At 44.3% G+C, this 21,356-nt stretch overlaps 1 long non-coding RNA gene across 1 annotated transcript in view; it reads right to left on the bottom strand.

Moving 5' to 3' along the window:
• Positions 1-1,408: 1,408 nt before the first annotated feature.
• Positions 1,409-21,356, bottom strand: part of LOC144772176 (uncharacterized) — an 86,908-nt gene continuing 66,960 nt past the window's right edge. Inside the window, exon 3 of the long non-coding RNA XR_013599681.1 lies at positions 1,409-1,528. This is a non-coding gene — a long non-coding RNA (uncharacterized LOC144772176). The remainder of the gene's footprint in view (positions 1,529-21,356) is intronic.

Here is a 21,356-nt window from a genome sequence, read left to right as displayed (position 1 = left end):
CAGCCTCCACGCCTGTTTATCAAACCTGCCCTCCCACAATATCTCCATCAATGAAGGGATCCTGTCTACTAAGACCTACTAGAAAAACAGACTTCAACAGTCTGCTTCTGTTGGACAAACACCATACCAGAGCCCTATGGGAAAATCTACCGCATGGACAGTTCCTCTGCCTTCAGAGGAACTGCAGCCCCTTGTAAGGCTATGTCAATTAAGTCAATTAAACTTTATTTCGGCTGACAGCCATAAAAGCAACAAAAATAAAACAATTATCATATACAAAAGTTCAGCAATCTCAGCTAGGTATTTGGTATTTGGGGTTGTAAGTACAATCATTGGGACAGCTTCAAAAGACTATACAATACTAGAAAAAAACGAGAATATTGGGCAAAGCAGAGGCTAAGAATTTAGATAAAAGCACACTGATGTACACGTATAAAATATATATAAAAATTCCAATAAATAGTTTAAAAAATCCAATTGAGGAAAGTTAAAATACAATTGATAGGAATAAAAATATTGAGTTTGCACAGATGATAAAAACAGATTTTTTATCTATATAGGTGTAAGAGCGGGACCAGGAAAGGGCAGGAGACGTGTTTTTGTGATACCGGTTTTTAATTGATCGTACAGTGCATCGGTACAGGTTTTGCGAACTGCTGCTCGTCTCGGCGATCTGCTTCTCTTTTTGCGGGTTTTCCTGAATACTCCTTCCTCTCTTCTCCTGACTGGACTCCGCCGTCTAGGGGGCTCTGGAGGCTCCGTGCTGTCCGCCCTCGCCGACACCAACAGGGGGAACAAAAGGAGAGGCAGATGTCAGAGAGGCGTACCAGGTACTTCGCTGTGAGCATAGGGAAGGGGTAGTGAGGGATAGCACACCACACAGTGAACCCAGTCGGGTACGTGCATTTAACCAAATGAGGAGGAAAGGTGCTTGTGAGGTCCCGCTGGGCCCCGTCCCTCAGGCTTCTCCCCCCCTGTCCGTTAGCCGTCTGGCTCTTTTTATGAACCACCCTAGGAAGCGGTTACGTACCTCTGGGGGCCGTACCCCTCCTGGCGTACGGCTGGGCGGCTCGTGGTGTTGGCCTCCAGGCGTTCCCTGCTCGTCCTCGGCTCTCTCGGGGGCTCCTCCCGTCGGCAAGGCGGGGTCAGGGCTGCTCTCCGCGTTCTGCTCCCAGCTCCGATCTCGAGTCGTCCTCTCTTCTCCGTCCGTGAGACTGGCTTCGCTGATCCACCTGCTACAGCCTGGCCACTCGGTCTCTCGGTCGTCGCGTCCTTTTCTCCTCCGCTCCTCTTCACTGCTCTCACGTCCTTCTCTTCTCCTCTCCACCTCGCTGCTTCCCGCCACTCCGCTCTGCTCCACTCTGACCGCTCCTCCGGTGTATAGACACACCTGGTGTTGGGCGTCGTTCTCCTTTATCCAACTGCTGGGCCCCTCCTCCGAATCACCACCTTGTAGGTTAAAGGGCCAGGCGTCCTCCTCATCGCAGCTGTAGGAGTCGCGGCCAGTCCACTCGGAATATTGCGTAGGCTGTGAAGAGAAGAGGGGGGGTCACAAGTGATCAAGTCGCGCCCTACAGCGGGGCGCTCAAGGGGGACCCCGCTACAATAGGGAAAGCAGCATGAACATATTACTTTTAGCTCCTAAATGGTTACAGATTTCTGGGTCTCAGTAATTACTCTACGGATATGCCACATCGCTAGCAAAAATTTCAAGGTTACAAATACAGACAGTTGACTAGTATCGTATTTCAGTATTCTGTAGACTTCAGTGTAGTCTCTTATTCCCATATTTTTAAAAAACTGGAGAACCCTTTTGGCCCAAGATCTACTATAGGCTGGGCAGAAAAGAAGAACGTGTAGATCAGTTTCCTCACTTAACCCACACCCTGGACAGGCCAACTGTCACGATTCGCTCTCTGTGCTCTCGTGCCCACCACCAGGGGGCCGAATTATGGGGCGCTCCAGTGTTCTAATATGCTTCCTGACACTCCCCTGCATGCATATCTTGACTTCCAGCCATTTGGACACTATTTGGGAATTGACATCCATTCCCAATCCAGGCCGGGTTTTGTGAAAGCCAGCCTGCTTAGACTTAAAGCCAGCCTACTCATGCCTGAAACTCCATTACCCAGAATTCCCTGCTCACTGCTTTGTCTCCACCCCTGCAGGCCAAGGATGGGTGGTGGAGGAATTCAGCTCACCTGTGGCTGGCTGCTGCTAGCCTGCTCACACCAGCTCCATGTGATTACTGTGAGCTCTTTTAAGCCCCAGCTCCGTTCAGGCAAAGGTTGGTCACTGTAGCTGTTTACCGGTGAGACCAATCCTTGGTTCCAGAGTTCCCTGAGCTTTTGCTATTCTTGTTTCCAGTGTTTCCTGAGCTTTAATTATGCCTTGTTCCTGACCTGCTGCTGTTTTCCCTGTTCCTGAATTAGCACTGCCTGCAGTGCTACCCTGACCCCATAGCCTTAGTATTCCTTGTTCCTGAACTGCAGCAGTTTCCCTCCTCCTGAATTAGCACTGCCTGCAGTGCTACCTTGTTTCCTGAGTTCCTGAGCTATAGTTATTCTTTGTTTCTGCGCTTAGCTATTTCTTGTTCCTGATTTGCACTGCTTGCAGTGCTCTCTTGACTCCTTGTTTCCTGAACTGTAGCTATTTCCTTGAACCAGTATTGCCTTCAGTGCTACCTTGACTCCTAAGCTCTAGTAATTTCCCTGTTCCTGAACTAGCACTGCCTGCATTGCTACCTTGACTCCTGCAGCTTTGGTATTTCCCTGTTCCTGAACCAGCACTGTCTGCAGTGCTGCCTTGACTCCTGAGCCTTAGCTCACTTCTTGTTCATGCCCGAGCACTGCCTTCTCTGCTACTTTGTTTTCTTGATTCCTTAACCTGTACTATTCTAGTATACCCTTGTAGCCTCCCCTTCTATATATCCGTTTCCCGTCACTGCCTTGCTTCCCATTTCCTTGGTTCCAGTTCTAGTTTGCTGCTTTCTATTCTGCTGTCTTACTTCTGTTACCTTGTATGTTTGTTACCTGCGTTCTGCCAAGTGTGCCCTGTCATTTCCTTCCTTTCCTGTTAAGCACTCCTCCTTGCTAGCTCCTTGTCTATTGTGCTTGTGTTTAGTTCTACCCCTTTGCTGTTACTGCCTTGCGCGTTCCTGTTTGATCGCCAGGATCCGTGGGCTCAGCTGACTACCTAGGTGGTGTTTCTTGTTCACTGAGTTTTGTCTTTGAGTTACATTTATTACATCACTATAGGTATAAGCTCCACAGACCCTGCCTTTGCATGCATATCCTACATGTGGGTATTTGCAGTCAGTATCTGTAACAGCAATTGCGGGTAAGAAACTTACTGAGCTAAATTGCCTTGTGAGTTCCCTTCCTTTCTGAGTCTTACCCATCTTGTTCACTTGTACAGGCTTCCCCTTTGGATCCCTTTTTCTCTTCTGACTCCCTGTATGATCCTGGGCAGCGCTGTACTCCTCTTCCTGTGTAAGTTTTCTACCCAGTTCCCAGTCCTTGCCCAAGTCCCTGACTGTGTTCCCCACATAGTCCCGGACAGTCCCTGACACCAACATGGTATTACCCTCCCATTTTTTTTGTAAGAGCTCTGAGAGGGAGCACCCCATGTCTAAATTGCAGGAATAATATTTCTTACACAGAAGTGGATAGATGTCATTTAGGACTGGTTCAAGCCTGTAATGAGATTTAATACCCAAAAAATTATAGGTCGAGGAATTGATATTTGTTCTCTAAAGGAGTTGTGAAAAGTTATCTTCATTGATAATATATTTCAGAGTTTTTTTTATATTAGGGGGCAGGTCTCCTCCGGGGAAGACCACATGGTTGTCAACCCCATACGATACAGCCTAGATTTAATGTGTACTATCCATGGTAAGTTTCCTGCTCCCATAATAGAAAGTACATCCTTTAGTTCCTCCCTATAGTTTGAGAGCTCAGGCGTGCTCCATAAACAAAGCCAAAATAACAATGGGCGAGAGGCTATTAGGTCACTTATCGGGCCAATCCCGAGATCCATCCTCAAAGGAGTTAATGGAGTGCTCTTTGGTAAATTTACAAGTTGTCTTAAAAAAGAGCTCTCAGTTGTTGTGAGGACGTTCGGATAGCTAGAGACCCAAAGTTCTGTACCATGTTGAGAAGCTCCCCTGGCCTGGATCTTATATATTTCCACTGGCGGGCCTACAATTCTTTGGGAGCAATTTTTATACACTTTTAGAATGCCCCCAATGGCTTGAGTGAGTTTAAGATCAGCCTTCTAGACTTGGATACCCCAGTTCATCTTATCATTAAGGGTAAGACCCCAAGTAATCAAAGGTGGAGACCCTTTCCAACAGCTTACCATTCATTTGTGGCTGAGGGCAGTTTATGGTTTTTGCATTGAAAACCATATATTTTGTACTTGCCGGTGATCCCACCTAAATCTTTTTTCCGGGAGCTAGATACTCTGCTGACAACGCTCATATGGGGCGCCGGCCGGCATAGAGTAGCGCTCAGTAAACTGCAGTTACCCACCACGGAGGGCGGCCTAGGGGCCCCATCCTTCGAATCGTATTTTATGGCAGCAGAATTGCAATGGCTATCCCACTAGACAGCAGAGTGCCACATGACGGAAACTACTACAGAAGTGGGCGGGATACCTCTCCCGGTCATTAGACGCATGCTTCTACCAGGCACCAAACCGTCCCGCACGCACCCACTTCAGGTGTCTATAGCACGCAAATGCATGTTGCGCGTTCACCGACTCTCCAAGGGTGTACCGCTCTACTCCCCATTATTGCCGCTGGTGGGTCTCCCCCGAGGGGAACATCATTTCACCACCAGGAGCTTACAAATTTGGACCGACCATGGAGTGTCGGAGGTGGCAGAGTTGATCCAAGATGGGCAGCTACGCACATACGACCAGATGATAGAGTGGTATGACCTCCCACGTGGCCAATTCCTCTTGCATATGCAACTCTTGGAGCACACGCGACCACTCTGGGATTTGCGCGACGGGGAACCACCCACGCACCCAGTACTCCACACGATACTCAGAATGGGCTCCAGCAGACACCTCATAACGTGGCACTACAAAGCCTTCAGGGAATTGGCGAACGTCTCTCTAGACACCCTACGACTGACCTGGGAGGACGACGTGGGTAGAGTGTTTCACGATGCGGAATGGAAGCGCGCCTTGGAATACACCCAAAAAGTAACCAGAAACACGAGATTTAAAAACATACAATTTAACATCCTCCACCAAGCCTACCTCACACCAGATAGGCTACAACGATGCTACCCGAACACACAATTTCTATGCCCGCGGTGCGGCCTACAGGCAGCACCTTTCCAGCACATATTCTGGGATTGCCCTGCTATGAGCCAATACTGGACCAGAATACACCAGACTCTCCGCACGTTAGTCAACCTACCACAAATAGACTCCTGGGAGGCCAGCGCGTTGGGGACCTACAACAGGAAAAAGTCTGAGAAGCTGCAATGGAGGTTCACCTCCTTCGCACTCCTGCTGGCAAAAAGAGCAATCGCCATGCACTGGAGAGCCCCTTCAGGCCCCCCCGGAAACAGCCTGAATAGGAGCAGTGTGTAAATGGGGGGCGGCGGAGGAAGAGCTCCTACGAGAAGAGGAAGTGAAAGGAATGCGGAAGAACCCCATCTCTCTAGAGTGGGCCCAGCTACTCTTCCAATTTAAGCAAGAAACAACCCCGGAGGTCATACCAGACCCGTCTCCCCCCTACACCCAGGCCTCCCCGAGACAACCCTCACAGTTACCAGACCCTTGAACCCCCCACGGGAGGAGCGACCACATGCCTCCCCCATGGCTAGTTCGTTTCGGCCCTGTGTGCTGGCGCCCCCCTCCCCCTAGGAGCCCCAAGTGCTAAACGCCCGCTGACCAGGACCTTTGAGTCACACTCACACCCAACGCTGCGCGATACACTAGGAGACATTTTCCCCACAAATCCATGACCTCCCCACAGTTTCCGACCGGTAGTTCTGAGACCGGCACTGTTTCTTTTTCTCTTCTTCTTCCCAGGATTGATCATAAGATTACAGGCCAGAGACACCACACATGGGAACGACACCCACCTGCGCCTCTACTGATAAGCATTTAAGCAAACACAGACTGGAGGGCCCTTGTACTATCCACCCGAAATTTCCCTCTCCAGATTCATGGCCCCACTGGCTGTAGCTAAGTCAGATGAAGTTACAGCTACCTGACACATGACGATCACTATATGTACATCTATGCTTGGTTATGATGCCCTTTGCTAATGTAAAAGTGTGTACTGATCCTGTGCCTTACCCCCTTCGGGGGGCGTGATATGAGAAAATTCAATAAAAAGATTTAAACGAAAAAAAAACCATATATTTTGTTTTCAATATTAATTTCCAAATCCCTATTTTTACAGAACTTAAGAACTCCACTAGAACCCGCTGCATACCCTTTGGTGACTTAGACAGTAGCAGTGTGTCATCCGCGAACATAAGGGCGGGTATTTTGTAGTTAGCCAACCTCGGGGAGTCTATATCTTTTTTTTCCAGGAGGGCATCTATTAATCCATTTAAGAAGAGGGAGAACAGGGTTGGGGCAAGCACACAACCCTGCCTCACCCCCTTCTCCACTGTAAAGGGTGCTGTTAAATCCCCCTTTTTCCCATATCTAATCTTCGCATAAGTACCATGGTGCAAACCTCTCAGTAAGTGGCATAAATACAATGGAACACCCATATCCCAAAGGATATCCCACAACTGATCATGCTGCACCATGTCAAATGTGGATTTGAGATCCAAAAAGGTTAGATACAGACTGCCACCATTCAAAATAACTGTTTTCCAATGGATTAATTGCAGTCGAAATAGCGGGTCTATTGTTAAGGGTTTAGTCCTAAAACCTGCCTAAAACCTGCCTGGAAAGGTGTTAAGATGTTATATTCATCAATCCAGGACAACAACCTGCCCAAAAGGACGTGAGCAAACAACTTTTGCGTCACGTCAATTAAACTTATTGCTATGGTTTTCAGGCCAAAACACTGAGCACAAATCTTTCATCCCATAATTATCCTTCTAGAATCATCAACCAGGCCCAAAAAGAGCACGGAACAACCATTGGGCAGCCTCCTTGAGATCAACTCCTGACACAATAAAGATGTTCTAACCTGCTTGACCACCTTCATTCGGAACTCAAATCCAACCCACCGCATCATCATGAATCACCGGGACATCCTGCATTCAGGGTTCTTGGAGATTCCACGACCACACATCACTTTAAAACAAACCTCAAGAATCTTCTGGTACACTCCAGACCCTGCATCAAGCAGATACTCAAACAGAATATGGTTTGGACCATACCATCTGTCACAGGTTATTATCTCAGTAGGTCCTGTGGGATTTGCCATCCAACCAAACACACCAAAGAGATTCCACTTGGTCCAGAGTGGAGTTGGACACAAACAAAGCAAACTAATTGCAACACAAAAAACTGTGTCTAACTCATAACCTGACCCTGTGACCTTCATTACGCGGGTATGACCCAGAAACCTGGAAAACCAAGGATAATGGAACACCACAGAAATATTTGTTGCAGACACAGCACCACCAAAAGTTGTAACCACTTCTGTGATTCTAATCACTCACCAGACAATCTGAGGTGGACCATTTTGGAGACCAACAACTTGTTGAGCAACATGACACTCTTTAGAAAAGAGCAACAATGGATCTTCCGCCTCTCCACCAACATGAAACGTCTGAACAATGAGATTCCAGAGTGGGAGGTGTGACTATCCACTTGCAGCTCAACCCTGCCAATTTAACTAGACTTTCTGCTAAGAATAGATGTCCGCTTGTGCTATAACCACTGTATATTTTGTTTATCCTACCCGTCCTTAGGGTCACACCTTTGAGGCCATGCTTTGGTCTGTTTTTGACCAGATCACCCCCTTTTAAATATGTGTTCATATTCATTTCATGACTTTATTCGGATATAAACATATACATATAAGAACAAATTCATTACAATATTAAAAAAAAATACAAAATTGTGATACGTTATAAAGGAAGCACATAAAAGTTCAATACAATGCAGAGACATTAAAATATAGTCATACAGTATTCATCGATTTACAAGCTCGAACAGCAGTTTCCAGAAAGGCCCCTACATGAATTATTGACTTGTCCTCTCCCAATTTGAGAAGGGTCCTATTTGCTTCTCTATGATCTACATAGAAATACCTCTTAAAAAAGGAAGTTGGAACAATTTTGTATATTGCATACAGTACTTGCAAAAATACAAGAAGTGTAATAGAGTTTGGCCTGAGCACCCATCGCATGGACATGGATCAAGATCAAGGTTAGCTCGAAAGCCTAGGGGGAAGCATACTAAGTACTTAACAGTACATACCCTTAAGCGAAAGAGGAGACCACGCTCCCAGTGGCCCATAGGTTTAGTCAGGTAGCCAGCCAGTAGATGGTAATTCTCAATGTCGAAAAACATGGCCACACTCGGTTTACTGGTCACTTTGGCCTGTCTATCCTCACAATAGCACTTGTACAGTGCAGCCAATATCTCCTTTTTACTTACAGTTTCTAGATCATTACGTTTATCAAAAACGTGTCCATGACTAATCCTGCATAAGCTGGATCTCACCCTCGCTAACTATGGGATATCTTTTAGGATTTAAGGCAATCTTCCATATTAACTCTGGTAAAGGCCTCTGCCTTAGATGTCCATATAGTTAGCCAAAATAAAGGAGGGAGGGTTCTAATATAATCTTCAATGTAATGTGATTTAGTTAATTGTGACACACATATTGGGGTGAAGAGATTGGGGCACCAAGGACCTTGTGGCAGAACCTGCTGTCTTCATTCTGGATATTCCAACAATTGGAAATGCCCCAAACCTCTGCCCCTTAGGTTGCTGTGGGTGTACACTGAGCTTTACATTTTTTAAAAATAGGTAAGATGTCCCTGCTCCTCAGTTGGGGTAAAATAAGTACTGCATTATTTGACTTAGAGAACTTATTCCTGCAATAGACAGTATGGTCTGACCACAGACCGTTAGCTGCAAAAAACAGTTCCAGATAAGGGAAAATGCTTGTGCTTTAAAAAAATGGATTGCCACAGAGAGGACATTTACGTATGCTTTCTCGGTCCACAGGTCATGATAAAAGATTTTGTAAAATTAGTGCGTAAACCCAAAGAGGCCCTAAAATCCATAAGCCCTGTACTAAAAGGGGCAAGGCTTTTGGAGTGCGGCCCATTAAGTCTGCATCATATGCATATAATAGGGATGGGAGGATAAAGCCGTTAATTCTTGGGACGTCTTTAGTAAGGGTTGTTGAAAACACATGTAAATTATTAATATACAGAATAAAAAGTAATGGGGCTACAACACACCCTTGTCTTACCCCTCTAAAAACACCAATATTATGAGAGACTTCCCCATGTGTGTTAATTCTAATCCTGGCCTTCATGTCTCTGTGTAAATAGGCTAAAGTGTCTCATCCATACCACTCTCCAAAAGGATACACCACAGCTGTGACCAATTGACATAGTCAAACGCTGAGGTCAAATCCATGAATGCCAATTATATCTGTGAGTGTTGGGCAATAGTATATTTCCCAATTATTAAGTCTAGATTGAGACATGTTCTAGTGTGCCCACATGATGACAGAGGTGCAGAATGGAATTCTCCTCAGGCCAGTAATTAATCCTGTGGTACAGGACCCTACCCAATATCTTCAGTGTGGTGTCTATCAAAGAAATTGGCCTGTAGCAACCAGAGAGGGAGTGGTAATCCTTTTTAAAAAGGGGTACAGTGACAGAGGTTGACCATGTGCTTGGCAATGGGGGGCAAACTAGGCTATTAACCCCTTTGCCGCAGTGCTAAGGGGGAGGCGGGGCCGCGCGGCGGTCCCGTGCTCGTGACGGAACCGCTCCGTCAGGGCCCTCGGGTGAGCTGTGCTTGTGATGGATCGGTTCCGTCACGGACCGGCCCGCCCATTAGAACGTCAGCGCAGGCGCGGAATTCGCGCCGCGCAGGCACGCCGTGCGGGCCGTGACGGAACCGTTCCGTAACCAGCACAGCCCACCCGGGGCCCGTGACGGAACGGTTCCGTCACGAGCATGGGAGGGGTTAAGCAGGAGCGGGCCCAAATATCTGGTTTATGTTTAATGAGATCTATTGGCACTCCATCAGGTCCCGGAGCCTTTTTGCCCATACTCTGATTTATGGCTAACTCCACTTCAGCCAAAGACATCATTACTCCCTTAGGGATGGGCAGCTGGGATATCTCATTATCATGAGATAAAGCTGCATATATATCTGAAAAAAGTGTTTCCCATGCTTTACTAGTTATATTGCAACTAATTGGTGATAACATCTGGCCTATCAATTGCATATCTTTTATGGCTGCCCAGAAAAGTTTATTGTTCTTTTGGCTTGCCGTACTGGCAAGCAAATTCCATAGTTGAACCAAAACCTCTTTCTTCCTCATTGAGGTAACCAGCTTATATTTTTTCCTTAATGAGGTCACCACTTGCAGGCTCCTGGGCTTTGCCACAAGGGCCTGTCACAACTGTTGGTTCACTAATGAGCATTCGTGAATAAACCATCTAGAGCTGTAGAGATTGATCGGGCAGGTTTAATTAATTCCATCTTAATATTCAGACAGACATCAGAGAATGTGGAGATGGCATCAGGATTGGGCTTGTGCACTGTCAAACAAATCTCGAACAGTGTGAGCTTCTCCCTGACCACTTTGTGAAACAATAGGGTAGGGTAAACTCCTCGCAAAACCAACTGTAAATTATCCGTGGAGGGTTCCAAGTTCCTTGCACCACATTCAGTTTTATACTCGAGCTTTATGGACAATTTGAGTGCCACTACAATTGGGTTTTGATCCCCATGATGTGTTACAATAACTTTACAATACAACAAAAATTCCTCTAAATGCGAAGAGTTAAAAACATAATTGATTATGGTAGCGCAATCGCTACTCTAAAAAAAGGGGCTTGGGAGGCCAGCTTAGCATTTAAATTACCACCCAGGCATATACCAACTGGGTTAGTATTTGTGTCCTTCGAATTTCTAAGGGCAGTAATGTAATCAAAAAGACCAATTAATTTAGTGTTTGATTTCGTATAAAAATTGTTATTATAAAAATTAATCGGGTATAGGGTCATACTCCTTTTGTATCTTATAACCTGAAAGTTATCGTTATGAGTTGGTATGGCCTTGACACAGCCCCCTGCTGCAATATTCACCCATATGGCTAGACCACCAGAGGGCCATCCCGTTTTGGTGGTGGTGCAAGAAAATTATAACACTGATACACATCAAGGTATATATCTCTGGTGGCCCAGGTTTCCTGAAGCATTCAAATATATTGCCTGATTAACTGTAGCCAGTCAGTTAATACTATCTTTGATTGTAGACCGTCCATGTTCCAACTAAGTATTTTCAGGACCTTGTTATCACAAGCCAGAACAGCCCCTGTGTCCGAATGAGCATCCATCAAAGATGCCTGCAATAAATGTGGAGATGGTGGATCAGCCCTCCCTCTATTATTTGCGTCAGTCAGTCCTATGCTTCGAGGTCGGTCAGCACCACAAATTTGTTCTGATCAGCAAAAGGAAAGTGGACCTGGTGAATACCTCCTGTGGGTCGTTTGTAAAAATAGCCTAGGGGCAATGGACCGAGTTTAGTATGTCTAAGGGCAGGGGTCTCTTGTCTTAGCAAGGCCCATACCAAAGAAGGTCCACAAAAGGTTATTACAATGCAATCCCCTTCGATGTTTTTAGCTGACCCACCAACTCACCCCACTCTCCATACCATAATGATCTCGTTCATATTCATGACGTTAAACTGTTTGTTCTTGTATAGCCAATCAGCACATTTGTTACGCAGCTCTCCCCAGGATTCGTTATAATGTGCCGTAAGTGTTCCTGCTCATGACTTGGGATCGCGGGATCACACAATCCTTCTCTAAAATTAATAACACCCTGGGGCGTGTAGCATCGTGCTACAAAGAAATACAGACTCTGATCACTGTCTTACTGGAGCTTTATTGTATGCTTCTGTTACTTTCCCTGTCCCTACTCTAACTGCCTCAGGGATAATTTCCCTCAGCAAATAGATGCTGCTACAGAACACAGGGATTTTCTTGTTATATTTCTAATTCCCCCTCCCTGACATCCGTCACTAGGGGATCCTCCGTTGTTTTGAGTCTTTCTACGTACAGCTTGTGAGCTGGGAGGTTTATTCTTCCATCATTGGTATGGTCTAACAAAGCGTGCCTAATTGATAATGGACGCTTTCAAAACGTACGGTTTCTCAGAAGAGGAATTTAATAAAATCGTGAATGGAACTTCAAAAATTTTTACATCAGTTACTAGCACTAATAATGATGATGAGAAATGGCGGGAGCTCTGGAACAACAAAAAGAAATTGGTTCGGACAGAGCTACACGCAGACTTTCTTATTGATTACCTTAAGAAAGGCATAATACCAAATGGCTTACAAATTAAGAACGAACCAGGAGTTTTTATACGCCATCCTAAATTCATAGAGAATTGGACCCTGATTGCAAATAGGTGCAGCAGGGATTGGATGTTGCTAATAATTGAAACCGCCAATACCATCCTGATAGTAGAAAGAAAAGAGATAGACGATTTAGAAGCAAAACTAGATAGCTCTGCATATGAAGATGCAAAGAAAAAATTAGAGGAAATCCAAAGGGACGTGACAGGATACAGGGACTTCCTCTTTGGGAAAAAATTGACTAAATTTAATAAAGATGTAGCCAACTACAATACGGAGGCAGTTTACCCTTACACACAAAAAGATTTTTTCGAGCGCCCCAGAGAGAACTTTACCAATAGGAATAATTGGCAACAACCACGTAGAACATACCCTAAAAAAAGAGTTGGGTTCAGTGACTCCTCTTACACAAGTACAGACTCCGAGAATGAGTCAAGAATGGATAAAAACAAAGTAGGAGAAGCCAGCTCCACTCCAGCTCGTGAATCTTTGTCTTTTTTAGGACAACGGGGTCGAGGAAACTATCAAAATCAATCGAAAGGGAATGGGAGAGGGAAATTCTACCCTCAACCTCAACAGCAGAGGAGATATTACACACGGAGTCAATCCAAGTGGGACTAAACCAGAAAGCGGCTATCATAAATCTCTCAGATATCACTTTAACTACAGCAGAAAGGGCAGTTTTAGAAAAAGGATTAGGATTCGCTATCAACACAAATATAGATAAGTACAATTTGGAAAGAGATCTACAAGGGTTTTTCAGAAAAATAAGACTTCATGATTTCTTTAAAGATAAACCCCCAAGAGAGGGCCCTAGGAATAAATCTGGCCTGAAACCAAAGTCTGATTGGACCCCAAATATAAGCATGGTAAGCAAACAAGTAGATCTTTTTGAAAGAGCAGTAGAGAGTAACATCACTGATCTACTAACTCATCCAATCAAAGGACCGGGTAACATGAACAGGGAAGAGAGACTAGCTCTAAAAAATTTGGAAAATAATCAAAATTTGACAATCAAACCAGGTGATAAGGGAGGAAGCATAGTACTCATGCAAACTGAGGAATATAACAAAAAAATGATGCTCCTCTTAAACAATTCTGAACATTAATCCAACAGATTAGAGTGGGATGCATTGATCCAAAGGGTAAATACTCTTCTAAACTACGCCAAGGAAGATGAAATCATCTGTACGGAGGAATACAAATTTCTCAAAAATGAAGCTCCGGTCATTCCTGCCCTATATGGGCTTCCTAAAGTACACAAGATTATAACCAATCCCCCTATGCGGCCCATAGTGTCCAGCATTAACTCTATAACCGAACCCCTAAGTAAGTATATAGACAAGTTTCTCCAACCTATTGTTATGAGCCAGAAAGCCTATATAAAAGACACCACCCATATGATTGATAAAGTAGAAGGCATACCATACAATGCTTCATCTCAATGGCTGGTTACCTTAGACATAGAGGCCCTCTATACAAACATCCCGCAAGATGATACCATCAAAATGTTAGAGGGCCTACTAAAAATAGGGGATGAGGATCTCAACGACCATGCAACCTTCATTTTAGAATGTGCTGAAATCATTTTAAAAAATAATATTTTTTTATTTAAAAACGATTTCTTTAAGCAGATCAAAGGGACCAGCATGGGCGCAACTTGCGCCCCGAGTCTGGCATGTCTTTACGTGGCAGCCTTCGAAGAAAAACATACATACAATGACATGGCACCTTTCAGTGAAAATATAACATGTTGGTCGAGATACATCGACGACATTTTTTTCATCTGGAATGGGACTGAGGAGACATTGATTGAATTCATTGCATGGTTAAACCTTGGTGATCAAAATCTGAGATTCACCTCAAATTATAACAAAGAAACCATAGAATTTCTTGATATCAAGATCAGAGTAGAGAACAAAGTCCTAGGGGTGGACCTTTATACAAAACCGTCTGATAGAAACACCCTTTTACATTACAAAAGTAATCATCCCAGAAGTCAAAAGGACAACATACCATTCGGACAATTTCTAAGAATAAGACGAAATTGCAGTAACATTAAGGACTTCGAGAAACATGCCAGTGCTCTATCAGAGAAATTGAGAAATCGAGGATACCCCAAGGGTCTAATCAAGAAGGCATACAAGCGTGCAAGATATTTTAATAGAGAAGCGCTGTTTGAAAAAGACAAACAGAAGTTCAATAGAACGAAAGACCAATTAATCTTTGTTACCAATTACAGTGTAGCTAGTAATACAATAAAAAACATCATTAATCGAAACTGGTCCCTTCTAAATGATAGACAGGGAGGTAAAATCCGAAAACCAATGTTTAGCTTCCGCAGAAATAAAACTATAAAGAACTGTTTAGTACACACCTTCAAAGAGAACAAATTGGAAACTCATGCAACTATCCAAAGAACACCTCTCCCAACAGGCAACTTTGCTTGTAACATGTGCTCTAACTGTGAGTCCCAAATAAAAGGGAATACTATCTCCCATAACGGCGTAGACCACAAAATTAAAAGTTTTATAAACTGCAGGACCAAGAATTTGATTTACATGATCAGATGTCCATGTGACAAAGTCTATATTGGAGAGACAGCCAGGGAGATCAGAACACGAATAACGGAGCATAAATCCGCAATTCGTACCAAGAAAAAAACTGCCCCCCTAGTAGAACATTGGCTTACTCAGAACCACAGTGTCGATGATTTGAAATGGTGTGGGGTGGAAGCCATCACTCATAGTATAAGAGGTGGCGACAATACCACCAAAAGAAAGAGAAGGGAACAATTTTACATGTCCTTATTTAACACCTTTAGAACCGGTTTAAACAACAGAGAGGAATGGGAGAGACTTATTTTATAACATCCAAACAGAGACCCATGAAATAAACTAAGATGGTTAGCCAGACGATACACAACTGGATACTGTTGTTCACTGACAGAGGATAGAAATTGGTGGTGGTTAAAAATTGTTTTCTGTTCTTATAAAGCTACTCATGCAACCAACAATGTTGTATTTCACATTTGCGTTAATTATATATCCTGTTGAGTTACCATCGATAGATCCATCTATGTGAATTCTCTAACCTGTCCTTACCAAGCTGTCATTGAATGAAAACTTGTTGTTTTATTTTATTTTATTTTACCACTCTGTTCTATATTGGTGATGCATATATATGGATTAGAATACCCAAAAGAGATTTTAATGGTTTAACATTGACGTGGTTTGATTCTAAGATAATTACGACCTCTACTTAATCACGACATTGAAAACTCACTCTGATATGAATTGTGACGCAATACACGCATGTATGTATGAATATCCACAAAAATTGATTACGCGAAGAGGGGGCATAAAAAAGCCCAACAGTTGGTACATTATTAAATATACTCTGTAACTCTGATTGGAAGATTCTCTTCTTCTTATGACACATGCGTACTTCATTATATTGGGTGACACGACAAATCGTCAATGTAAATACAGCATCATGGCTGATGATGAATACGTAAAAGTTTCCCAATTTAAAATGGCCGAACCATCCATGAGGTCGTTTCCCATTCCAAGATGGCCGCACTATATTAGATTAAAATCCATATGAAAAAATAATATAAAGAAAGCGGAAGAGCGAGGCTTTCTAAGTAACCGCTCGATATGTTTACTCTATGTACAATCTCCACAAAGGACTTGAACCACCAGACTATCCCCGAAGTTGCCCGAGAATTACTTCCGGGATGATTATGCGTGAATGCGTTAGTTAAGATCTTAAATATAACTCAAAAGCAGATGGTTAAACAGCTAGGTGTAAAATCACTAGAATATAAAACGAAATCCGATAACTTGGTGTATCGGCTATGAATAGTTTTGTAAAACGAAAATCTGAGTTTTAACTTCCGGGTTAAGACGAGCAAAGTCAGGATAAAAACGCCGTTTCAGAAAGTGTGTTTACCCTTTGAATTTACACGAAGGCGAACGCACGGAGGAACAGGGAGGCCGGCTGAAAAACTACAGGTATGCGAATAGAGAATGCCTTTACTTGATAGAAGCATGGAAGGGTGGTACTATGACCATTGTGTGAATAGGAGTCCTTCCCTTGATAGAGAAGGGGTATTCCAATCTATCAGAAGGTTGAACCTTAAATTTTTTTTAATTTTTTTTTTTTTAAAAACTGTTTCTGTCCAAGATAGATACGCCAAATGGTGGGAAGGGCATAAACATCTAGTAATAGCTTCATCCTTGTAATACTCTGAGAAACACTGAACCCTGTCTGGGATAAATTCGAGAGGTATCTCCTAAGAGTCAATGCAAATGCTTGATTATATATACGAGAACATAAGACTCTTGATGACGCTAAGGTTAAAAAACCAAGAGATGTTTAAAATAGAAACATATAGCCCTGAAAAAAGCAAAACAGTGAATACATAAACGAAGGTGTAATATGATACTGATCAGGTCGAAATAAACTTTTTTCTTATAGACATCGTTGACCTGATAAACTACCAAGTGGAGGTGCAAAACTCAAAGAGCACACCGGCAAATCTAACCAACTTTGGGTTGGTGAGTACCTTTTGGAGGAATTACAAGCATTCGCCACCTCCCAATACCCACCCTATCCCCTTGCCCATTTACCCCCTTTTTTCCCTCATATAGTCCAATATTAACTAAGGGAAGGCATGTATTTATTTACACAGGGCATCAAACGTAAATCCAGATTTGAGAGATCCTTTCTTACCGATATACGGTGGTTCCTCCGTGCAATGAGAAAACGCTGAGGCAAAATCAAAAGGTAAACGGCCCATTGAGAATATTCAAGCCATTTAGGTATAAAGAAGTGATATTCAGTCATTCACAGGGTTTTGTGGCTATAATACATCCCTTTATACTTTTTATAGCTTCCAATCGTGGCTTAATCATCATAACCTAGTCCACGCAAAGAGAAAAGACCTGATGAAATTGACTAACTTGAGTCTGTAACCGCATTACAGGTATTAGACTTTGCTCACTTATAATAATACAGTGAACATATGCAGAACTGTGGGGTACTAGAAATTGCTTAGGCGACGCTTAGGCTCTACGTATGGGGATAGATAGCCCGAAGGGGATGTAAACAGTCTTAAGAAGAGTAAGCAAACTGTGTTGATGAAACTGTTAGATATATAATGATACTAAACTTCTGTTGTTTAACTTATAGATACTTCAAAATATTTATGTTTGTCTTGATGAAGGTGTAAAGATTGAAAGACACCGAAACGCCGCGTCGACTTGTTTTGTAAATTGATTTGTTTTGAAAAACTTTTAAAGTGTAAACAGATTAAATGTGTGACCTTTTTACAAAAGGTTTTTTAGTTGTTTTTAAATTTATTTTTAGATTGTAACCCAGTTGGGAGGTCCAAATAAATTTCAAATTGATTTCTATTCGTTTGTATATGCTCATTACTTAATTACAGTGAAATTGTGTTGCTTACAGACATTGGTTTATCGTTGAGTTCGCCCCTTAATATTGTTGCAGAAACCCCTCAGGGATAATTTCCCTCAGCAAATAGATGCTGCTACAGAACACAGGGATTTTCTTGTTATATTCCTACTCTAACTGCCTCTTCCCTTGTCCGTCCCCTCCTCTTCCTGTCCACCCCCTAGACTCCACCCACAACCACTAGCCTGCTAACTTCACAACATCTCCCCCCTTTGTAACAAACAAACAAACATACTGACTTCTCAGTCCATTTCTTCAATAAGTCTTTTGGGTGGACGTGTGTCGCGATGAGGTCGTGGTGACCGGGCTCTCGGACTAGTATTGTTCATTGTTTCATTGACTGGACCAGTGTTATTGTGACCATCTGAACGTGGTTCTTCTGAACTGGGAGTGTCCATTTCACTCACCACGGTTCCGGTGGTGTCTCGTGATAACTTCTTGAAATGCGAAATGTTTCTTGTGACTCGCCTATGCTCCGATTCCGCAGTCAGCATCGTTCCTTTCCTTTTCGTGATTAGCAAAGGTTCATCCTTGAATAGGCAGTCGGTCTTCCTTTGCTGTTCTTGCTTGACGAGAACATGGTCCCCTTCATGTAAGGACAGTGACCTCGCTCTTCTCCGGCGGTCTGCATATGACTTCATTCTGTCCTTATTGCGTTTGTCCGTTATCATCATCTCTTGATGATCTCGTGCGGGCGATGATGTTCGCAAGGTCCCTTCCCACGTTGGAATGCGATTCCTCATGGGGCGTCCTAGCATGAGTGTCGCCGGGGACTGCCCAGTCGTTGCGTGAGGGGTTGTTCTGTAAGCTCGGAGGACCTCGTTGAGGGCCACTTGCAGATCTTTACCCTCCGTGGTAGCATGTTGAAAAGTCTTCTTCAGTGTGGCCATGAATCTCTCGATTGTTCCATTAGCTTGTGGCCAAAGAGGTGTGATCCTGCGATGATGAAAATCCAGGTGTTTCGCAAAGGCTGCAAAGTCTTGCCCGTTGAAAGGGGGTCCATTGTCCGTTTTCACCTTCGTGGGAACACCCCATGTGGCAAAGACTTCATCAAGGACTTTGATGGTACTAGAGGCATTTGTGGATGGTACAAAGTATGCCATGGGATAGCGAGAATGCTCATCAATGATGGCTAGTACATATTTGCCAGATGACAGGGGCCCATAGAAATCAATGGCGATCTCTTGCCATACTCCAGGTGGCAACGTGGTCATGTGCAGTGGTGCTGGAGGATCACTCTTGCTGGTGAGCTGACAGAGGTGACAGTCCTTCAAGGTATCTTCTACCAGTTGATCCAGATATGGAAACCATACTTGTTCCCGTAGCGCACGTTTAGTTGACACAATCCCCCGATGCCCTTCATGTGCAAGAGCAACCACTCCTTGCCTTAGTTGAGTGGGGATCACGATTCGCTGGTCTCGCAGTAGTATGCCATCAGTGGTGGCTGACAGTTCACCACAGACATGCCGGAAGGCTTGCATTTCTCGTTTGATAATGGGATCAGTCTCTTCATCCTGAGGATCATGTCTCCACCTGTTGTTTCGAACCCTGCGAAGGACTTTCTGCAGGACGATGTCTTGAGCCGTACTCTCCCGGATGGTATCCATGGGGATAGCTGGGGGTAGGGCTTGGTCAGTCACAAAATGTATGTACTCTTCCGCGATGGATGACTTGGAGACTGACGATGCAAGTGGGTGCCGGGACATGTAATCAGCCGGGTTTTCCGATTTGCCAGGCTTGTGGATAATGGTGAATGTGTACTCCTGTAGCCTTAAGCCCCATCTTTCAATTCTTGGGGGCATCTTCGATCGTGGGTTTCCGTAAATGGTGACAAGGGCCTGATGGTCTGTGATTAAAGCGAAATGTTTGCCGTATATGAAGACATGAAAGTGTTCACATGCCCACACAACGGCAAGGCTTTCCTTCTCGGGCTGCGAGTAAGCCCTCTCCGGGTCCGTCAGGCTGATCACAGGCACAAATATGGTGACAATCACATAGAGATGCTGCAACATAAGCAATAGCATAAGCAATAATACGACGCTGATCTGAGTCATTGTTATACTGGGCCAGGATGGCCCCGAGCCCGACAGGGCTGGCATCCACAGTTATCTCAGTCTTTCTTTGCGGGTTGAAATATGACAAGTGATCCGCAGACTCCACCGCCTTCTTGATTTCCTTGAAGGATTGTTCACATTGAGGAGTCCACTCAAAAGGTTGACCTTGTTTGGTCAAGATGCGGAGGGGATGACTGATCGTCGCATAGTCCCTGATGTAGCTAGCACAGTAACTAGCCATGCCTAAGAACGATCTGAGTTCACTGACGTCCTGGGGACTCTTGGTGTTGTTCAGGGTCATGATCTTGTCAGGATCAGGTTTCATGCCAGCGCCTGAGAAAATATGGCCAAAGAATTTCAGTGTGTTCTGGTGAAACTCACATTTCTCTTTGTTTAGAGTCAGGTTGGCCTCCAATAACGCATGACAAACACGATTGAGTGCAATATCGTGTTCTCGTAGATCAGAACCATATACCAGGATGTCATCGCTATAGTTAAGCGTGTTGGGAATGTTTTGGATAACTTGCCGAATTGCTTCCTGAAATATTTCGGCTGCGGAGGAAACTCCAAAACTCAGTCTCTTATATCTGAACAACCCCAGATGGGTTGCGAATGTGGTGATGTATCTTGACTTTACATCTAGTTCTAGCTGATGGTAACCTTTATTTAAATCCAACTTGGAAAACACTGTTGCACCATTGAGGGCGGAGATCATATCGCTCAGATGGGGTCCCGGATGTCGTTCTCTTTCGATTGCAGTATTGGGCAGGCGCATGTCCACACAGAGTCTGACTTTGTTGGCCGTGCCCTTCTTAGGTACTATAACTACTGGAGACACCCACGGTGTTGGACCATCCGTGCGCTCGATGATGTCAGCAGCTAACAGATCCTGGAGTTCTTCCTCAACAGCAGACTGAAGATGGAACGGTACCCTTCGCGGATGTTGAGCAATGGGTCTGACTTGTTCATTGATATGTAATCGCACTTGGCAGTCTTTCAATTTGCCTAGTCCTTGAAATAGTCTGGGAAATTGACGGGTCACATCTTGGTTGCCGTTAACTTTGAAAAGGATTTCCACTAGGTGAAGACGTTCAGCGGTCGGAAGGCTCAGCAGGCAGTCTGCTTCTGGGCCCTTGATGACATGGATGACCGCCGATATGGTTGTGTCCTCGTGCTTGAGGGTCGTCGAAAACTTCCCAAGGCAGGGAAGTGGCTTCTTTGCCATCCACGTGAAGACTCTCACAGGTGCAAATGTCAGAGGAGGACGTG

This window comes from Lissotriton helveticus, chromosome 1_1 (genome assembly GCF_964261635.1).
Source record: "Lissotriton helveticus chromosome 1_1, aLisHel1.1, whole genome shotgun sequence".
Classification (NCBI taxonomy): Eukaryota; Metazoa; Chordata; class Amphibia; order Caudata; family Salamandridae; genus Lissotriton; species Lissotriton helveticus.
Note: the sequence above shows the minus strand (reverse complement) of the source record. Positions and strands in the feature narration are given on the sequence as shown.